The sequence below is a fragment of the Lissotriton helveticus genome, chromosome 7 (assembly GCF_964261635.1).
Source record: "Lissotriton helveticus chromosome 7, aLisHel1.1, whole genome shotgun sequence".
Classification (NCBI taxonomy): Eukaryota; Metazoa; Chordata; class Amphibia; order Caudata; family Salamandridae; genus Lissotriton; species Lissotriton helveticus.
The window spans coordinates 61,700,716-61,709,038 of record NC_136068.1 but is presented as its reverse complement, the minus strand read 5'-3'; the positions used below and the strand labels follow the sequence as shown (position 1 = coordinate 61,709,038).

Genomic DNA, 8,323 nt, shown 5'->3' with positions numbered 1-8,323 from the left:
TCTGTGCAGCTAGTCATGAAAGGGCTCTTACACGTCACCAGTTCCTGCTGATCCGCGTCTGTCTAAACCGAGCCACTTCTGTGTCACATCATCTCAGCACATTGGACAGGGTTGGTTTATTCACACTTGTGACTTTGAGAATGTATTCTGTGTGCCTGAAGATATGTGCTTATATTTGCATTATTAGACAGTTCAATGCATGCTTAGAAACTGATTCGATTAGAGAGTTGCTTAAAACTCAACTGGGGGCTGTTTACATATGGAAAATAGTGACCCGGAGGCCTGGGAAGGGCAGAAGCCAGGCCTTATATAGTGGGTGTCTGGTAGGCAAGTGCAAGGAGAGACTGAAGAGGGGACATCTATCTGCTGGTGAGTACTGTGCATGGATGGTAGCACTCCTATTTGTGAACTAACATAGTCTCAGAGAGGGAGTAGGTAGAATAGGTGCTACTCCTATCGTCATTGTGGCGGTGATGCACTGTCACTCTGCCTATACTGGGGCATAAACAAATCAGACACATCACATACATGCATTTCACACACATACTCATAAGCCTAACTCGCATGCATGCTGACATACATAACACTCAAGCAGATACACATGCAAATACAGATCTGTAAAACCCACACAGACATGTCACATCTAAACTGAATTACGCATATACAAGAGTGCGCTCACACACGTGCACACACACATGTATACACACCCACACATACACACAAACACAGATATTGGGAGATTGATTAAACCCTCGTTTTTACTCCTGTCAAGTAGGCACAAAATGATACCTATCATGTGGCAGTGCATTTACTAATTAGTGAGTGTCTGCACAGTTGTGTATATTCTACAGAAGTAATCCCTGAGCAATGATGAAAATGGCCAAACCCATACATTGCTTGTCTTAAGATCTTGTGAACACCACAAGCTGGTGAGTTTGTGGACATTCACAAATGGCACCCATTCTCATCCTGGAAGTGGTCAGAGAATTGATCCAGCAAAGGGTTGGAGTAAATTCGTATCCAGGGTGGGAAAGACAATGGAATGCAACCAAACCCATGCAAGGGGCGTAGGGAAAGGGATCTATCCAAGGGGAAAATGTTAACAAGCATTGGCAAAGCCAATAGATCTGGATTTAAAGTGCTAGCAGCTGCAAACAACATTTGTCAATTTCAATTCAATTTATTTATTATGTTTTGGCTCTCAGCAGAGGGCCACATAAAATATACAGAAATAAAATACAAAAGAGTACAACTGCAAAAAGTGTCCGCCAACAAGTACATAAATTACATATAGACTAATTCACACACCAGAGCAGTAGAAAATTTGGCAAATCAAGAAGGCGTCTCCATTGATTATTAATAAATAGCTAAAAAACCTTTAAAAAAATTAAAAATGTAGAAGCAGAACATTTCGTTAGGGGGACAATAAAGTGCATGAAGAAAATCATTCAGAGTTAGAATGCCCAGACGGAGACAAATAACTTTTATCCATCTAGAGCGCAATTTACATAACGCAGGGCAAATCAGTAGAACATGTGTACAGTCCTGAATATTTAAATGACATAGATTACACAAAGAGGTGGAGCCGTACCATTTGGATAGCAAAAGATTTAAAGGAATTAAATCGTATCGCAACAGGAACCAAAATCTACGTATACCATGTGGAAGGGACCATCGCACATAGGATTGTGGCTGCTTCATCAGATAAGTATCGAGAAGGATATGTACATTCCTTTTCCCATGGATTAATTTTTTATCCGATTGAAAGCAGAGGTCCCAGGAGGCTGCTTTTAGCACAAGTTTTAACTGAATAGGGGAATACACAAAAAGAGATTTTTCGTCTACTTTTAAAAGAGTTACGGCTTTTCTGAAGTTACAAACAAGTTGGGAGAACTCATTAAAATTACCTAGTAATTCACTTTTAATGAGTGCTCTCAGTGTCCCTGCTTCTGCTCTTGCAAGACAGGCCACCCATCTTACTAGGGCACAGAGACCCTGTACCCAACTGCTCCTTAGACCAAATTCAAGCCTACAGGCGGCCAGAGAGCAGGCAGAATTTAATGAGGAGAGAGATCTTAAGAGTTTCCCCTCAATCCTATGGCAGAAGTCCCACTTTTTCAACTCTATTAACTCTATACCATACAAGATTGTCGCGGGGATTTTAGATCTATACACCTCCAGAAGAATCTGAAAGTGCCGTTTCCCCGTTGCATGGTATAGTGAGTTTAAGCCTTTGCCATGGGCAAGAGCTTTACGAGAACAATGCTCTATATGGAGCTTCTCACTCAGATTAGCCGTAACAATTTTCCCCAGAAAAATATATGACTTTACAACCTCCAATTTTTGCCCCCCGATACACCAACCAAAATCTGCTGCTCGACACCTCTTTTTTCCTACTATACACATGACTTTACTCTTGGTTATATTAATCTTCATACAGTGAGCCACCGCATAACTATGGAGGGCATGCAGCCGATTTGAAAGTCCTTTGGGCGTTAAGTCAAGAATGAGGACATCATCGGCATACATCAGACAAGATACAGGGCTCCCCCCCAACAAGGGGGCGATACCCTCAGTGGCTGACAGAGTGGCGGGCAAATCAGCCGTATATAGAGAGAATAGGAGGGGAGCCAGTAAACAGCCTTGTTTAAGGCCATTGCTCGATGGAATTGGGTCAGAAAGCCCCCCTTCACCCCCCAACAGGACCCTACACCAGGTCTCTGTGTGGAGAGCCCGCACCAGCTCCAACAGGTTAGGCGGGAGACCGAGCGCAGCCAACTTTCTCCAAAGCGTTCCACGATCCACCTTATCGAACGCAGTGGAGAAATCAATAAAAGCTGCGTACACCGTCCCCCGTCTCACCTGTACGTATTTGTCCGTAACTACCTGTAGAGCAGTAAGGTTATCCAGGGTTCCGTGATTCCTACGGAACCCAGTCTGTGCAAACGGCAGGATATTGTTCTCCTCAACCCAAGCGGAAAGAAATCCTAGAAGACATTTCGCAAAGACCTTCCCGATTGAGTCGAGGAGCGCAATCAAACGATAGTTACTTGGGCAATCCCTAATTCCCTTCTTGAAGATTGGGACCAGAATACTCCCCCTCCACGAGGCAGGAACCTTTTTAGACAAAAAACATGCTTTAAACAGGGGGTACAGTATTTTACTCCACCCGAGCGGGTCCTGTTTAAGGATCGTCATGGGGAGTTCATCAGGTCCCATTGCCCCAGATGCACGCATATTTTTTATGGCCATCTCGATTTCCCTTACTAAAGGAAAATTCGAAAGGCCGTCCGCATCCTGCGCAATAGTGTTAACACTACCTAGAAAATCATCAGAAGCGATAGTATCAGAGATACCATTCCCTGCATAAAGGTCCCGAATGTAAATGGCCCATACCTCTTCCGCTATGGGAATAGGGGAGGGGCTTAGTCTGGACCCACACCCCTTACCTATTATTGCCCAGAAATCTCTAATCCTACCATGGACGACCGATTCCCGCAGATCGATCCAGATAATGTCCTCCTTAGCCTTTTTTATCTTTAGTTTAAGTCTACTTCTCTTCCTTTTTAGCCTTGAAATTTCTCTTCCACGTTCTATACCTCTATCCAAGTATTGTTCCCGGACAAGGTTGTTAATTTCCTTATTTAAGGTGCACAGTGCCCTGGGAACTTCAACCCCTCTTATTAATCGGGAAGATTTTTTTGCACAAGAAGTAATCTTCCGCAAAAATTCTTCGAAGTATACTATTTCATTGCCACGCCACTCATTAAGCACTAAAACGGTATCAGATAAAAGTTCCTGCACTCCTTTAACGGCTGCGGAATTCCAATGACACCTTCCAGAAGAAGCATGGAAGGCAACATCGCTGCCGCTAAGAGACCAAGGTGCAGTAGGCAGGATTTTTAAGGAAATAGTTACAAATAATAAACTGTGATCACTCAGAGGGGTGGGTACAATTTTAAAGTCAAGAATAGATGGAAACAAGCCATAGTCAGCGATGACATAATCCAAGATGGAAGACCCAAAGGGAGACTTATGGGTAAATTTTGCAGGGACGTCCGACGGGAATCTACCATTTACTATGAGCCCGTCGACGGCCACTAATTCATTTAGCAGGATCTTCCCTCTTTTATTTGTCACTGACTTTTCGGGGAAGAGAGCTTGAGGAATAAAGTGCGCCTCTTCTTTAGACTTATTCCTAAAAAGATCCAGGCTTACATTAGAGATCTTACAATTCAAATCGCCCATGATCAGAACCTCCGGAGGAGATGGAACATTTTTAATCTGATCCACATAACGAAATACCCGCTTCATTAACACATTAAAACGTTCTTCTGGAGGAATATAAACATTTAAAATCACGATAGGGGACTTAGTGCCATTATTAAACAAATTTTCTATAGTTATAGCATGGAAGAGTTTACTGGGGTCAATATAATGGGAGAATCTCCATTGCGATTTATTAGACAATAAACAGGCGATTCCCCCCCTGGCGTGTCCTTTCTTGGAGGGGGCAGCAGGCACTTCCAAGACATAAAAATCTTTGGACACATTCAACATATTGACACACCAAGTTTCCTGTAAACAAATCACATTGGCTCCTACAGAAAAGAGGAAATCAAATTTCTCTGGGCTGCTATGAATCCCTGAGGCATTCCAAGAAATAATCTTCAGCGAAGTGCTAAAGATGCTGGAATAGTCTGGGGTTGTCTTTAATTTTTGAGGTCAGGGCTCCATGCAGCCAATTCCACCGATCATTATCCTCTATACAAGAGGAAATCTGTGTCAACGGGGGTGGTTTTGCTTGCAAGACCACACGTTTTCCCTTAGAGACCTGAATCTGAATGAAACAACATTTGTCATGCCAGTGTTTGCATGTGTTGGTGCATTAAAGCCAGGTAGACATTAGGCCGCGGATACTACGACATTTACTTTGTTGTGATTAGTGCATGTTGTGATACACTTTCTCAAACTAAAAACCACTTGATACAAAGTAATACACTGACAAACACAACACACCTTGATTGTTAAGCACTAACTGGCATCCTCACACGTGACACAGCGTTACACTAAAATACACTTTAACACCAATACATGATGCTAATAATAATAATGATGCTGCTGATGGATAAAAAGGTGGGGCAACAGAAGAAGTGAGAGAGGGGCCAGAGATCTCCACATCTCACGCTTGGTGCAGATAGAGAGAAGGACAGAATAATGCCTATGGGGGACAGGTGACTGGAGGGTGGGAGCTTTAATTGTGTGTGTGTGCATACAAGTGAATATGATACAATAATTTGTTTATTGTCTAGTGAATAAAAACCGTAACAAATTACAAGTGAACAAGGAAGTCGGTGCATGCCCAGTTTTCTGACACTGAAGGGTCACATCAGGTAGGCGCATGGGCAGTTTTGTGACATTGAAGGGTCAAACTAGTGTCAATGGATGTGTGTATGTGAGTGTGTTTGTGATTGACTGCAGGTAATTGTACAGATTGTGACTGAGTGTAAAAAAGTGTGGGTGCGACAAGTGTGAGAGTTTTCAAGTGTTAGTGTGTAATGCAATGCTGAGAGTGCATATGTGGGAATTGGGTGATTGTTTGATTTGTGGATTATCTTTATGAATAGTGAGGCGTGTATAAGTAACTGAATATGGCAGTGAGTGTGTAAGTAAATGTATAGATGAGCGAGTGACTGTGAATGCATTCGTGAAGGTGTAAGCGAACCCTTCTGCGGGTGAGTAAGTGAGTGACAGTGTTCATTTTAATGATATCTTATGTCTTTTCTGGTTTTATCTGTAAAATCGAATAAAAAATGTGATTGATTGATGGATTGAGTCAGTGAGTGAGATATTTAGTGTCAGTTCATGGTATCCAAGTGTGCGCCTGTGAAAGTGACTCAGGGGCATATTACCAAGCAATAGCGATAATTATCGCTATTGCTTGGTTAGAGACAAAAATTTACCGCTGAGCTGCGGCGATTTTTATCGCAGATAAACCTTGGTATTACCAAGGTTAATCGCAAATGCGATAAAAAACGGCCGCAATGCATGAATATCGCTGAAAAGTCAGCGATATTCATGCATTACCGAGCTAATGCTCTTAGCCATGTTATCCACCTCCCATTGGATAACATGGCTAAGAACTGCTCAGGGCAGGTGTTAGCTTTTGGAAATATTCGCGCTTAGCGCGAATATCTCCAAAAGTTGGTAATAGGAGATAGCGATGTTAGCGACTGTTTCCAGTCGCTAACATCTTGGCACGCCCACTTTGCATGTCATTAGTGATAAATATCACTGACATGCAAAGTGGGGCCCAAGATGGTCGCTATCTCCTACTAGCTGTCGCTAACTGGTGTTAGCGACAGCTAAGTAATAGGGAGATAATTTTATCTCAGCTTTTTTGGCTTTTAAAGCCAAAAAAGCGGAGATAAACTCCCTTAATAATATGCCCCTCAGTTGGTGAAGTTTTACGCACAATGGAAGCACTCGATCCCCTGTTTACCTAATCGGGAAAACACTTTACTGAAGCCATCAAAATGATGCCCCGGTGTGAAGTTTATTAAGTGAGGCGCTGAAGTTCAGGAGTACGAATTCTAGCAAGATGCTTAGAGGCAGTGACATAGCATGGGCCCCAGTGTAATGAAGAATCTCGGTGCCCCATTCCCTGAGTGTTGTATTACATTCATTAATTGGGGTGAGTTAGGGCCTGGTGCCACTGCACCTGCTGCACCTCTGCTTGTACACCCCTGCCTAGAGGTGGGTGGGTGGTGAAGATGCACAAATCAGTGCAGCACTTCCCATGTTTCAGCAGGATTCACACAGACTAAAGGCGTGCTGACTTTTTGCATTATTTTGTGTTATAGGTCAGACAGACAAGCAGGAAAAGCAGATTTCCACTTCAGACAGAGAAAGAGCGCTACACTGAAGGTAAATATATTTTACACAAGTTCCCATTTAGAGATGTAATGCCTGGTTTGTAGTGCTATTCCATTAAATACAAACATTGAAAAATGTATTGTTTTTCATGTTTCCTTTGCAAGACCAGTGGCAGAATTGTTTTTGCTAGAAGACAGAAGCAACAATAAGTATTAAAATACCACTTTTCATACATTTAGCAAGGAACCCTTATTACCTCCTCTTTCCCGTCCCATTGCTTATCTACAAGAGTAACATGCCACCTTTACTGCGCCTTGTTCACCCAATTATTAGGCTTTTTACACTTCCCATAACTCCAAGGGAAGTCCTCCTATAATGCCCTCTCTGCTGCATTTCCAGTGTCTTTTTGTGCCATTCCATTCACTTTCACTGGGGATGCTGGAGCCCCTTTTACAGTAGACAGAGTGAGGGACAACTCGTTCTCTTAAGGTAAGGAACTTTATTCATCTGATCAGCTGGAGCAGGCTGTTAGTGTCTCTTCACTCTGACCTTGAACATGTGGCCTTGAAAGGTGTTCGGTTCCATTTTGTTTCTATCCGATGTAATTGTAATTGTACTTATAAAGCGCTTACTACCCCTGGAGAGGCGTTGAAGCGCTTATCAACGAGTCACACTCTACTCTGGAACCCAAAATGATTAGTGTGCTGCAGGAGCCCTTTTCTCTGCCCTCCATAAGTGGTGCACTGGCTCACTTGCGCTGTATGTGAATACGTGTGTGGTAAAATGTAAATTGATAAAATGTAAATTGATACTTGTATAGCGCACTACTCACCCGCAAGGGTTTCAAGGCGCTTGTACGAATACCGCTGTGGAACCCATCCTGGCTTTCCCTGTGAGGTGTCCACTCCTGGGCACCCCCAAGGTGGAGGCCAGGTATCCTTAGTGTTGTGGGGGCCGTTGTGGAGATTAAGCAAGCTATTGCCCAGAGTTGCAGAGTGGGGCCCATGATTAGAATAGGCACCGAGGCGAGAATTATCAGGTCCGTGGAATTTTGAGCCCTAGACCCGCCCGAGGCGGGGAATTGAACCCTGGTCCCGGGCTAGACCTCTGCATCAGGGTCTGCCGCTCTAACCATTGAGCCACACTTCTCCACACCGGCCTTTGTTCTATAGCCTCAGTGAGTGCACCTATCTGCTCTTGCATTAGCCACAGGTGGTAGCCCCCTCTTGTTCTATTAGCCGCAGGCAGCAAGGGCTGAAGCTGGGGCATAGACCCGCTCTCTTTGCCCTCATGCAGGTCTCACCTACTTCCAGTCTCGACCTTGAGGTATACAGTCTGGGAGGGGCTTTTCATTCATAGAAGCAGGATGTCTTGGTCACACTTTACATTTTATGTTTTGTTGTATAAAATTAATTAGATCTCATGTTGACTTCCTTGGAGCTCCCCA

General features: G+C 43.5%; 1 pseudogene across 2 annotated transcripts in view; it reads left to right on the top strand.

Moving 5' to 3' along the window:
- The first annotated feature begins 346 nt into the window (after positions 1 to 346).
- LOC144768047 (epidermal differentiation-specific protein pseudogene) overlaps positions 347 to 8,323 on the top strand; it is a 33,216-nt pseudogene continuing 25,239 nt past the window's right edge. The window contains exons 1-2 of one of the 2 annotated variants that reach the window (XR_013598432.1): positions 347 to 369; positions 6,864 to 6,927. The product of XR_013598432.1 is annotated as an epidermal differentiation-specific protein pseudogene, transcript variant X1 (transcript). Of the gene's footprint in view, positions 370 to 5,378; positions 5,394 to 6,863; positions 6,928 to 8,323 lie in introns of those variants that run through there. The other variant, XR_013598433.1, reaches the window with a different exon arrangement.